This window comes from Protomyctophum bolini, assembly GCF_963924005.1.
Source record: "Protomyctophum bolini genome assembly, chromosome: 23".
Lineage (NCBI taxonomy): Eukaryota > Metazoa > Chordata > Actinopteri > Myctophiformes > Myctophidae > Protomyctophum > Protomyctophum bolini.
Genome location: NC_137884.1, coordinates 5,526,613 through 5,540,678, shown reverse-complemented (window position 1 = coordinate 5,540,678; position 14,066 = coordinate 5,526,613). Strand labels below are relative to the sequence as shown.

General features: G+C 44.6%; 1 protein-coding gene across 1 annotated transcript in view; it reads left to right on the top strand.

Moving 5' to 3' along the window:
• Nucleotides 1-1,841: 1,841 nt before the first annotated feature.
• Nucleotides 1,842-14,066, top strand: part of znf800b (zinc finger protein 800b) — a 47,478-nt gene continuing 35,253 nt past the window's right edge. Inside the window, 1 exon segment of the mRNA XM_080757176.1 lies at nt 1,842-2,141. The gene's annotated coding sequence lies outside the window, so the exon portion shown is untranslated.

Sequence of the window (14,066 nt, the reverse complement as noted above, 5' to 3'; positions counted from 1 at the left end):
CTAGGACGAGATTATTGACCAGGCGGTCAATTGACCACGCACGCACACACACTCTCACTCACACACACACACACACACACACACACACACACACACACACACACACACACACACACAAAGAGTGTCCAACACTACGCCAGTAGGTATATGATAAATGCAGCTTGCATGTAATTGGTGAGATAAAAGCCCAGAGCTCTATGCAGGCTACGGCCATGAATGCAGAGGTTTTCTGCGGCTTTAGAAAACAGCATTCTTATGATAATGGTATAATGCTGGTGCTTTAGTTAATTGTGTAAAGGCAATAGTGGTGGGCACCTTTTGTTCTGGGCTCTCATGGGTCCAAAGGAGAGGGCTGGCGGGGGATTATAACTTACATAGAACTTTTTAAATTCCCTAACAACCATATTTTATCTCCCGAAGATCTCCCGTCACAATTTGCATTCAAGTTGTGTTTACCTTATTAATGTTATTATTATCATTATTAGGCCTATTATTATTAAAAAGGCATATCATACAAACGTATAAAGTTCAACAGGCCTGCTATAGAAACTATGGTGTCTGATTATTATGAATACAATATTGTTTATTGCTTTTTAGTTTATTGCTTGAACTTTCAGCTTCAATGGCTGACAGTTCCTTAATGTCAAGTGTCAAATGAAACGTGCAGTTTATTGGCTTAAAATATAGGCCTATAGTCGTTGCGTGCATGGCAGCTATAGTGAGTCTGGTAACACTAACATAAGAGCACAAATATATAGTTAGTCCTGAAGAGAAGAGAAATATGGTTTGTCAGCCAGGCTGTTATGGAAGATAAATAGTCACACTTTGGGGCCTGCAGGCTCCACAGTCCACACAGTGGAGACGGCTATCCTGATGGGCGGTGACGGTGTTCCCTCATTGTTGCTATTGTTGGGTGACTGAGTTCACAGCGAGGCGTTTGAGGACATGAATATACGATTAGGCAGTGAGAAAAAAAACAACAACATTAACTTGACTTGATTGACTGTTCAGCGATTCTCAACCTTTTTACATTTCAAGGACTCCCGGTTTGATTAGATAATGCTGGGCCAGAGAGATATATACCCATTTGAATAGTGTTTTTAAAAACCACTTGAAACCAGGCAGAATCCATATATTGGGGGGGGGGGGGGGGGGATAGTAAATCTAACAGCTCACAACGTTTCGCAAAGCAATGCGAGCGGTGAGCTATATAGTCGTGATTAGGGCTACCCTACCTATAGGCTGTTTTTCCAAGCCAATTAAGCCCATCATATTTTCATGTCTGGCTAATAAGAAAGTCCATTTACTTCTCAGGAGTCTTACTGGACTCTGGGCTGCTTGCCACACTGTCATCATTATTACACATGCAGCAGGTAGCCTATTTATCATCTAAAGTTCTAAACTAAGACATATAAAGTAGACATTGATGACATTAGTTTAGTCTCCAGAAATGTAATACAGGCAACCATTGGAAACATATTTTCTGATATTTTTAACTGAATAGCCTACGCGTGCAACATGGATCATTTCATCGTTTTATTTAGATCCCACGGACGGAAGCACAAATAATTATGTTGAAATTACCAGATTTATAGCTATTATTTTTTTTAACTTAATTTAAACTTGTGTTCCCGACTTGCTGAAAGAGGACACTCGTGCACAGAAAAATATTGAAGTGCATCAACCCATTAATTGTAACTAAATGCAAACGGACTGTCACAAGTCCATTTGCAGGCCTACACTCTAGGAGTTAAAATGAACACTGCTGACTCGAACTGTGTGTGGAGACGTGTAGTCTGTGCGCGCTTGGAGGCTGCCCTTGGTTACAACGAGGCCTTGGCTACAACTACTTACCACTAGTTTTTATCTCCTGGCATCGGCCTAATAATAAATCGTGTCTTTAACGGATAAACTACCTTAAAGCGACGGGGACAAGTGTGTGTGGTCGCCGCACCTTTGCGCAGCGCTGGGAGCTTTCAGTGCGTCTGTGCACAAAGGCAGGAACTGAACTCAACTGACTGAGAGGAGAGCTGGGCGCTGCGCGGCCGCGCAATAAACAATCCCGGACTACAACCCACCGACACGCAGTTGAAACCCGTCAAAAAACACCGCGATCGGCCACCGAATCGACAGATACGCAGGTAAGAAGTGTTTAAACACGTTTCAGCGCGTCCCCGGCGCGGATCCGAGGGACGCCGATGCTTTTAAAACGCTTCGGCTTGAAGCTTCCCCGAGCGAGGTTGTTTTTTTTGCAGAAAATGGCGTCATCGCCCTCTTGTTTCAGCCTGACCACGGTTGGATGGGAGAGGGACGCTTTCAGCGACTCACGCCGGCCGCCGTGTGCGAGTTGAACGGCATAGAATCCGACACCGCGCACGGCGAGATGTGATCGCTTCCACAGGATGGCCAGAACACGAGCAGGGTTGCGGTTTTGCTCGGTAGAAGGACGCGCAAAAACGTTCGGGTCACCGGTCCTGTGCGCCAAGGCTGCTGCTTTGGAAAAGGTGGCACCGATCCGCAAAGCGCAGCGTTTTATATTCGCAATATATCAATCCCCGGAGGGGTTTGGCTCGTCCAAACCACCGAGGACGGCTCGGTGTGATCGCCGAGGTGGTTAAGGACGTATTTGCGGGAGTGCTGTGCGTTGGCTTTGTGTGTATTTTATTCAGGTTAGGTCGCTTTTACGCCGCACTCCCAAAGCCACGGCTGCCATGCTGCAATCGTTACGAGGGGGGCCTCTCTCTCTCGCTCCCTCTCTGCCTTTTAACGGCTTGAAAGGTGCATTTTGTACTTGGCCTCTCCTTTTGATCAAGTTAAGCTGGGCTTTGTGTTGTTCCGAAACACTGGCGTGGTTTAGGCCCACGGTGTGGCCGTGTAAAGGGCGATTTTAACGGAGGGGATAATGGATGCGATGCAAATGGTGCCATGAGGAGGCTTTCCTGGCTGCGCTCTGGCTCGCTGATCGCCAAACGAGGGCAGCCTGAGCCCTGAATAAAATAAAACCAGGCTTTTTGTTGTTGTTGCACAAATCACGTAGTTTTAGCGCAACCCTGGGGGAAGTCCAGCGCCGCACTGTACAGCCTGAGTGTTAATTTAACTAAGCGTGTACAAATGGAACGAAGCGGACCCCTTACGGATGCATTTGGTTCCCTTTGTACACGCTCGGAGTTCAATTAACACCCAGGATTTTACTGTGTGCGCAACGATTGCGCTGTGGCCGCTTTGCGCAGACAGACCGAGCCTGTATGTAGGCAGCTGCTTCAACCGCCGTCACCCGATTGTTTCTCTGATATAATTCTCTTCTCTGTGTGTTGGCGAACCTTTTGTAAATAGTTGGGGACTCTTTTTTTTGGGATAACGGAGCCACAATAGTAGGCTATCCGTGCAGCGAGACCCTTTATTGTGTCTTCCGGGGCGCTGGGGCGGACCTATATTCTTTGAACGCCGGGTCCCAAGTTGCACTTCTCCTCTCCGGCTTTGCCACTGTCTGTCTGCTGTGCTGTGTGTGCATGCGTCCCAGCAGAGCAGAGCTTACAGCCAGTCTCTGGCCACCGGAGAGCCGCGATATAGCAGCGAGGCGAGGCCACTCGGCTTTATGTCCTGCGTAGATCCTCCCACCTCACTAGAACCAAAAAGTCCCAGGTCTGGATGGTTGTTATGTTGAGTGATATATAGAGAGAGAGAGAGGTAGATAGGCCCCTAGCTGGCCGAAGGCACCGTCACGATCAAACCGAAACAAACACCGAATCATATATATATATATACGGTTACGGGGTGGGGGGGTATGCACCTCGGTGCACAGCACCATTTTTTATTAAGTTTGCTGTCTGAGTTATGCAACCCACATCCTCACCGGAGCCCCCGCGGTGGTGGCGCGGTCGCTCGCGTGGTTCCCACACCGATCACGGGATTACGTACCCACTAGTGTTCGGTGGGTCTACTAAATGGCTCTCGCTCGACAGTGAATTACAGGAGGATCTGGCATTTTCGCAAATCACCATCAGTGTCATTTGATTTGCGTCACTGCCCGCGGCCTCGTGCACGCCCATGGGGGGCGAGATGGAGTTGCAAATGGAGACTTGTGTGTGTGTGTGCTAAAGGGGAACCAGACTCACAAACAAACACACACGGACCCAAGCAGGCAAGACTAGACTAATGTATCTCGTCTCCAAGCGGGCGACGATCGCCGTGCGCAACCCGCTCTCAAGAAGTAGCAGCAGTGAAGTGCACCGCCTTCGGCTCAGACTCAGACGCGGAAGATCACAACCCGGTTTGTCCCGGAACGGAACGCGATGGCCGTGCGTGGAATGCGTAAGAGGGGACGCCGTTTACACACATGATAGCCTGACGTCGGGGGCTTCGCTCCACTCGGCCGGGTCTTTCTTCCTCCATCGTGGTGATCTAACACTAAACATGTGGGCCATTGTGGAAGTCCCCCCCGTACGTGTGACTATGTCTGTGTCGATATGTGAAAAGATGGATATCTCTCCGTCGTGCGTGGAAGAAACGCACCGGGTCATCGTGATCATGTGACCGTTAAACCTCAAACAGCAGCAAAAAAAGCGTAACGCAATGTTGCTGAAAGGACATGATCGGGGACACCATCTTTTGGTTTGTTGTTTATATTTGGTTGGCCCGGACGCATTTCTGGTTTAACAGCGACGTGAACCCGAAGCGAAGGCGTGTATTAGTTTTGTTCCTATTGCGCTTTTGGGCACAGGCCAGAAAGTAGCCGATCTACAAGCTCACAACGCGTCGCCGATGCGACGCGTTGTGAGCTTGTAGATCGGCTATTTTATGGGGAAGGACACCGTCATACGACGGAGTGTAACGTTGTAAGTTTTGTGACTAATATGCATCGCGTTTTTGGGCACACCGACCGCGCATGGCTCTGCCAATCCCAACACCAAGGGAAGTTACTGAACCTGCCGTAACGGCTTAAATAACGGATGGATGAATTACGAATACATTGGATGCATGTGAGCATTGGTCCGCTGTTTGCTGTGAGTTGTTGGTCCCATGATTCTGTTGGCCAAACCATGTTATTGTTGCCAGAATAACACATGGCACGTCTACATTATTAGGTTCATAATGATATACCGTCTTGCTTGTTTTAGCAGTGTAACGATTAGAATAAGTAGGTGTACAGTGATGTGTCTCAAATGCTTTGAATTCATTGTTATGACAATATGGTGCTTCAAGTTTTAAATTATTATCGTCACGCTGGTCTCCAAAAAGTTGCACCATGCAACAGTATTTAGAACTTTTGTTGTTTATTGATACATTTTGACTTTACAGTAGCCTATACCTCAATCTAGGCCAGTGGTTCTCGACAAATTAACATGTATTTGAACGTGCCCCCCCCCCATCTGGAAATATTATGTGCCAGGGTTCCCCATTCAAGTATATTTTTGTTGTTAAAATACATAAAATGTTATACATTTTCCCTGGAACTCCCTCAAGGACCCCCCCCCCACACTTTGAGAACCACCACTCTAGATTCTAGACTGCAGGCTCATACTGTATCTATCTATTGGTCAATGGTCATGTGTTTTTGTATGCTACTATTTGAATGGCTGTGTGTATTTCTGAGACTTTTAAGTGTATTGACGTCCTATAATGACCAGTTCAAATTTCACAAAACCAATACAGGCAAACGGACATTCACTTTTGAATTATGAAACTCAAATGATTGCGTTTATCTCAAGTCATAGTAGAAATTTAGAATCAAAATGAGGTGTCAGGTCTGTAGCCTGGTTATGCAAGGGTGCGTTTGGAAATTCGCACTGGCGTGCCCTCTTGTCGTTTGTTTATTCACTGCACTCGGTGCGTTGTCGTTCGAAAATCGAGTGTGCTGCGCCCCGGGTGTGCTCCTGAGTGCCCGCACTGACCGACCATACTCAGAACTTGGCTGTTCAGTGTGTGAGTGCGTCTCGAGAGCTCCCCGGCGGCGGAATTGGTCCATTGAGCTTTATTATTACACACACATCAACATGTATAGACCAACAGCAGGTAGGCTAATGTTAGGAATTACCATTCAATGTTACAGGAATGTGTGTTGTTTTAACTGGTCATTCGTAAATAAGCCACACCGCCCAGTGCACTAAAAAAAACTGAGCACATTCCCAGTAAGCATTTCCGAACGCACCCCAAGTCATGTGTATGCAAAATTGCAGTAAATGTGAAGTGAATGCATGCTGTGTACCAGTGATTTCCAATCTACAGTGTAGACAGTATAGGTCAGAGGTTCCCAAAGTGGCGTCCGGGGACACCCATGGGTCCTTGAGGGAGTTCCATTTGTACACTCTCAGAGTTAAACTAACAATGATTTTACAATATAAATTGGGGGTCACAAATGCCATAAATTGCATTGAATTGAGAGAGAGAGAGAGAGAGAGAGAGAGAGAGAGGATAGTTGTTTAGAGTTAACACTAGAGAAAGTAAGAATGCTAAACACCAAAGTACCAAAACAATGTAATTCATTAGTAAACAATATCCTGAAATGGTAGGCCTACTTATCATTGGTATTCACATACTCACCTTTTTATCATTATCTAGCTGACCATTTAATTGCACAAAATAATTTGATCACTTTGGAAATGTATAAGGTGTGTGAGTTTGACATACTACACTTATGAAGACAGCATGTTAGCAGCCAGCTCAGTGGCCTTGTGGTTAGAGTGTCCGCCCTGAGACTGGGAGGTCGGGGTTCAATCCCCCGGCCGGGTCATACCAAAGACTCTAAAAATCGGACCCAGTGCCTCCCTGCTTGACACTCAGCATCAAGGGTTGGATTAAGGGTAAATCCCTGCAACATACTAGTGTCATGTCCAGGGGGTGTACTTGTACATCAAGCTGCCTCATGCTACAGAAACATGAGGCGGCAAGGCTACTATGTTAGCATAACGATGAAGACATTGATGAAGAATTTTCGCGGCGGCGACTTGGTAAATTGGAGAGTTCTCCGGTATCCCTTAATTTGACAGAAATGTGAAACGGCAATGGAGTACAGTGAAACACTTGGTCTAAAAGGAATATCACCCAAAAAAGCCCTTGCAGCCTTGTTTCCATTCAGGTCCCATGTATTCGATTATAAAAAATAATTAAATAAATACAAATAACAACAAAATCATCACAAAACATAAGGCACTTGTCTACTCTACACCCCAAAACACTAGTAAAGGTTGCCAGTGACGGGGACTGTGTACAACAACAACAATTTGATCAAATTACCCCGTAGTGCAGTCGGTTTTAAACCTACCACCAAGTCACAATCCTCCCAGCCATGAGTCTAGTCTGCTACAAGGTTCTGAGATTGGGCACTCTCATTCCCTTTGTATTATTTTTAAATGATTATTAAGAGAGTTTAGAAAGCTGAGGGGAAGCATAGAGCGAAGTACGTAAGGTATTGAATAGAAAACCAGCTAACGGTATCTGTAGATACAGAAGGCAAAGTCTAAATTGGCTAGTGTTCATTGTCCAGTCGCAGTAATTGGTACTCTTTGTTATCTCTGGCTCCACTTTAGTTTTGAAGTACGTATTCATTATTTCATTTTTTTATCTAATGAAAGAATCTTTCCTGAATTGGCAAACTATATCTTAGAGATGGCTTTGGCTTCATGATTCTCAGTATTCATGACTTTTAACCTGGCTCTACATTTTCAAAACATTTAAACATAGTAAATAGCACAAAATCTACAAGCTCACAGTGTGAGCTATATCTGCATTTTCTGCTTCATACAAATAATGATAAAGGGCTTTAGGGGTTAATTCAAAGAACAAGACCTTATTATTATTATTATTATACATATTACCCACCTCTACAAGCCAGAGGCGATGGGCTATTGAGGGACATGCAGCAATTGCCTTCAGTGGGACGTAAATTGGTATCTGGGACAAAATAAGCATAGATAACAAAGTGGGTTATGTGGAGCAAAAGTATTGTGAAAAAATAAGGTTGGGTCGGAGCAGTCGAAATAACCTCCCCCCCCCGCACTGCCTCAAAATGTCACTTCTATCTATACACCATATACAGGCGGCAGAATTCCTGCTAGGTGATGCTAATGTTCGCTGTGTTCTCAGAATTGATTTTTGGCCCATTTGCCAGGGCCCCGCTATCATGGCCCCGGCTTTCTTTACGTTGTCTCGGGAGACGTGGTGGGAGTTATGGCAACCTGAGATTAGCCGGTTCCCGCTGGAGCAGGCAAAATTGCCCATCTCCGTGTCGCCGCACCGCAGCCTTAAAATCGAGCAGTGTGGCGATGACGGAGTATGATTTGGTCGGTTTAGTCTAATAGAGAGGGGAGTAGAGCAGAGTTTCTTTTACTGCCATATGAATGAGCGGGGCTTGTGGGCATTGCTTCATGTGTAGCGTGCAGGAATGGAATAGCTCTGCATCCATGCATCGCATAGTGGCACAACCAACCAGTCACTCAGTCAGTAAGTCAGCCAGTCGTATATCCTGCGAACCAGCCAGATGAGAAAATAGTATAACAGCCAGCCAGCCAGCCAGTAAGATAGACGGATCAAGTCAGCTGTACCATACATCATGCAGGCCAGTGTAATTTCCACCCAGAAGTCAGTCAGTAAGCCAGCCAGGCAGTATGTAATTGGCTAACTGCAAGATCCAGAGTCTTCATTTAAATATGACAGTGTAAAAATGGATCCACGGGGGTCTTTCTATTTGTACACTTGAAGAGTCAAAGATATAGACCAGAACTGAATTAAATTAATACAATGTCATTTAACCAATCTGTATGGTAAATACAATATAACCACGTGCACCTGCAGTGATTGGATGTATAGACTCCCTACTCTATTTGACCCCGGTGTCAGGCAGGACAACTACTGGTCAATGTTGACATGCTGTACTGCCTGAAGCTCATGTCAGACCGCCGTGGCCTAACAGCCTGCGTTCTGTCTTAATGTCTCTCGTGCAGGAATCCCGAGTAGACATAAAAGTTATGGATTGCCGATCTAAATGTCATTGTGATCAACCAAGCGGACATTATAAACCAGTCATCCAGTAGTTCAGTCAGTGATACAACATGTCAGGCCAGAGTAACGTCCCCACTTACAGCCAGTAAGCAAACCAGTCAACCAGAGTGTGCAACGTCCACCCAGCAATAGTGAGCTTGTGACATAATAGCCATTGTCAGTAAATAAACCAGCTAGTCAGTTCGTTTTTAAAATGGCTTTGTCCCCTCGGATTCACACTTTTCTGTATAGAAACCACAGCCGATTTGACTGTTAGACCCTCTCAGGCAAGACTTGGGTCCTCGTTCATCCATCATTCGTTCCCTCTCTGACTCCATGGCTCTTAACAGGCACCGTAGCCCCACTGAAGAGGGACTAACTGCCCCCAGATGGATGGGAGAGGCAGGGAGAGGGTAATGGGATGGGAGGGACAGTGGATGACGGGAGAGGCAGAGAGACGGGGTGATTTTATTTCAGGTGAATCTCTATAACATATTTCAGCTTTTTTCTTTATTTAACTTTTAATTTCTATTGATTTCTTTCTGGTAATTCTCTCGTTATTTGCTGTTTTTTCTGCTGTCATTGATTCTACCACTAGCCTGCCCCAGCCTGTGTGATTTCTGGTCTAGAGGGGTGGGTGCCGGGCAAAACGAGAACACTGACGTCACCACATTTGGATAGACTCCCCTCTGCACTGTAAAGACGGATTTAGCCGTGATTGCCGTGATTGCCGTGGTGGTCAATTCAATATATTATAAATTAATATTGGATAAACCGCGGGTGAAATAATGCTGGAAATAAATGAATGGCATCTATCTATAGGCTTTATAACTTTTTAAAAGGAAATAAATGAATGATATCTATCTATAGTCTTATAATATAGTTTTTAAAAGGCACAAAATGTCGGCGTGCATGTGTTAGTAGTATCTTAATATTTTCCATCAGGCACAAATTAGACGCCTATATTGGCTAAGGAAGGACCACAACAACGGTGTAGAGCCTAGAGCGAGTGGTCTGCTAGCTGCTAGGCCAACAGGCAGCTGAGAGTGTGAAAGAAACTTACAACTAACTGAAACAAAAGGGAAGAATATAAGTTTGGCGTGGGACTCGTGGTGCCATGGGACTGCATGGGAGTGAGGGTCGGACTTGGATATGCCACATGAAAAGACGTTTGTTGCGATGCGAGAACGTGCAAAGGACGGCGGCCTTGTTGCCATGGAAATGGGAATATACAACCACGTAACTGTCAGCAGTGGTGAGTGACACAACTTATAAATAGCCGATCTACAAGCTCACTTTTCTTTTTGAGCCAAATGTGAACGAAAAGAAAAGCCTGGGTACCGAGGCGAGGGTACCCAGGGGAGCCCCCTATTACTTCAGATTCAAAAGATCCTGTGCTCTTTTGTGGCCAGGGTTTTTAGTAGGAATATAGTAAATAATAATAAGTAAATCGCTGTCAAATTTTGCAAAAACAAACAAAAAACTAAATATTAAAATATTTAGCCACTTGTTCGAATGCCCCCCCCTGTCAAAAATAGCTAATTAACTAATCTTTTACTACTTACTTTAAAGTAAAGTAAGTGGAAATAGCACTCTGTTACAAGGCCTATTGAAAATGTCACTTGAGTAAAAGTACAAAAGTGTTGGCATATATACCTACCTATTACAGTATCAAAGTCAATTCTGACTGCAGCTTTAGCACCACGCCACTGGACATGAATGAAGTGTGACTGATCGTATAGCCCATGGTGGCCACAAGCGGGGCTATAAACTATAAACATTATGAGACATTTAGAGAAAGAGAGTGGAGCCAATAAGCACGGCGGGGGGAGAACGAGTCTCAGTTCACTAAACTTTGTTGAGCAATGCAAACGGGGCAGAGCGGGCAGATTGCGTTGGATTTCTCCAAATTGGGTCAAATTGACGTGTGTTTGTGTGCATTTATTTGCATTTTAGACAATGATTTGTCGTCACAAACTTTGTTTTGGGAGTAATGTATAGCGGGCGGCGTGTATCTATAATCATCAGGCCAACCTGCTGCTGTGTGTGCAATGTGTGTGTATTTCAAGCTTTTCAGTATTTGCCATGACATCGGCCCAGAAAATAATTAGCTGCCACAAAGTTATGTTTGGAAGATATTGCATTGCATTTCTACATTCAGGACGCACACTGTGTGTGTGTGTGTGTGTGTGTGTGTGTGTGGTGTATTGCATCAACTCATTTGGCTGGGGACCCTATAGAACCATCACAAGGACCCCTGGGGACCCCCTTTTTGAGAACCACTGGTGTATATAATGTCCAGGGGAGATAGGGGGCATTATGAAGGGTGGGTGGACACGGGACAGATCTTCCATAATGGCTAAAGAATTACTTCATCTCATGGCTTGAAATTTGAAGCTAATCATAGGCTACGTATGCTGAACATTGAGCAGCTTCTGGAAGGCCTCTATTACTTTAAATAGGACTACTAGGGCAAATCTAGTAGCCTATAGCAATAAGCAATTTGTACGTGTCAACAAACAACAAACAAAAAATAGTATACATTTGACTTGGCAAATTGCTCAAATTGTACTGTCTGTTTTTTTTGGTGAAGTAGCTCTGCTCTGTTAAATGATCCAATGATCCTTACATCAGGGGTGGCATTAAAGGGTTCTAATATTAGGTGAACATTCTTCTTGTAGATTTTCAGCAGAGAGATTTACTGTAGTGGGGGGGAAAAAGTAGTGGGGAAAGTATAGACCCTCTGGGGACCCCTGGTCAATGAAATACATACTGTAGCGTTTATATGTAGCTTGTTGTACACAAAGCAATGCTTTTTTGTTGTTGAAAATGACAGTGCAAATTAGACTCACAGCGCCATCTCGCGGAGGCTGAGTGCACGGCCGATACATCACATAACGGTTATACATTGACTAATAGTATATTAGTTCCATTCTTAAAACTGTAAATGTGTTTTTTATCTCCACGATTGAATATTTTATGAGCATCCTCTGCTCTGGTACTATTTGTGTGTTTCTACGCACAGGAGAAAACAAAATCATTGAGTCATTCTGGTTTGAATAATGTACTGTAAATGCCAGCGAACGTCTTGACCCCATCCATGCTGGAGAAGAGGGTATAATTCATTCCTGCTGGAAGACACTTTCTTTTTGGGAAGAATTGACAGATGGATCCGTCATCTGTCATTTTTACAGCAGGTCGGCGGCGGTCTGTAACAATGTTATTCAGACTGCATCTGTCTCCTAACTTTTCAGGAAATGGGGGAATAAGAACCTGTGTTCCAAAGCATCAAATGTAGTTATTATTATTTGATCACAAGCTCTTCTTAATATACTTTTCATTGGTTCAATACTTATAAAACCCACAGACACACTTAAAAGGATAGTTCACTGCCAAAATGACTTTTTCTTATCAATTACTCATCCCACGAAGCCTTGTATTCATGGACATTTGATGACTCATAGAGACTCAAAGAGTCTCCGCCAGTCATCAAATTATTGGCTTAGTAATGCGACAAATGGATTTTCTAAGTATTATTTTGTGTGAGATGTCTGTCTGTGTGTGTGTGTGTGTGTGTAATCCAGGTAACTCGAGAACCGTTAGCCCCAACGACTTCAAATTTGACATGTGCGTTCCACACCACCGCAGGGGGTGCAGTGCCCGGTGTCTAGTCGGTCGGACCCACGGTTGTCCAGAACCGCCCCAAAAAGGCCTCTGCCCGGGCTCTGGACCAGGCCCCTGCCCAGCTACATATATGGAGCTGGCCTGTTCTGACCTCACAACACTCCATTTTTGGGCATGGCTGACTCAAAACTCCATATATAGGAATAAAGGGAGTAAGGGACACAGAGAGACACATACAGAAATCATCTCATGATGTGGCCTGTTCTGACGTCTGCATAGACTCCATATTTGGGCATGCCTGAGACCAGTGCCCCAAAGGGCACTGCTGTAGAGGCTCCGACACATAATATCTGGGTGTGGCATGCATTTCCAACTTGCATCGTTCCAAGTAGGCCAATTACGCTAGTTTTGTGAATTAATTTACTTTTAATGCGTGGCCCCCAGTGCCCCCCCACAAAATGACCGGAACTATTGGCAGAACTCCCACCACAGGACTCAGGCAATCAATTAATACAGTAGCAACCACTATATTAATACAGCTTAAGTAAAAAAAAATCTGAACTATCCCTTTAAGAATGGCAAAAGTTAGAAAGAAATGGCATTCATAAAGTTGACATCCTAAAATGTTGATGTCCTCACGAGTACAGTAATATGAACCTGCGTGCGTGTGTGCGTGTGCATTGTGTCCTATGAGAGGCTGTGAAATGTCTCTATTAGGAGGCAGTCCACTATGCTGGGGGAAATGACCTGCTGTCTGTGTGAGCGGGCTGCGTGCCGTGGACGCCACCGCTAAGATTTACTGGGAGATAATTCAGTGTGATACCAGATAATCCACACACACAATCTACTGGCCAAGAATGAGAGTATAAAACAAATCGTGGCGAAGAATTGACCTATACCAAAGCCCCTCCCCAAACTGCTATGGTCCAATCACAGCTAACAGGCTGCATAGCATGGGTTGGACAAACCTCTCCACCAATAGTTTTCCTATATGTTAAAAAAAATTGTTTTAAAAAAGAAATGTCACGCACATATTTTTCCAGTGCATATGGCAGGCCTTGTTGACGGATTTGGAAGAGATTTGGAAGTAAATGCACCATTTACTATGATATTTACATTGGAATGAATGAGCCCTGCTGGAAAGTGTCTAAGTGGGAGAGGCCGTGGCTTAGCTATAGGTGAATTGCTGTAGTCCGGAGTTTATCCAATATTTTCTCCACTTCTCTTGCGCACGGACTCACGCATGGTCGCATGACGCATGCACGCATGGTCGCACGTATGCAGTATGCACACGTACTGGTGCATTTGCAAACGCAGAGTTTTTGGATGGCTTTTAATGTGCTATTGATTGTCTGTGTTCTTTTTTAAATGAATGAAAATCTGCCTTTAGAGGACAAATAACAAAATGTCAAAAAATATAAAAAGCTGCTCCTATGGAAAGTCTATCATATTTTAGTTATATATAT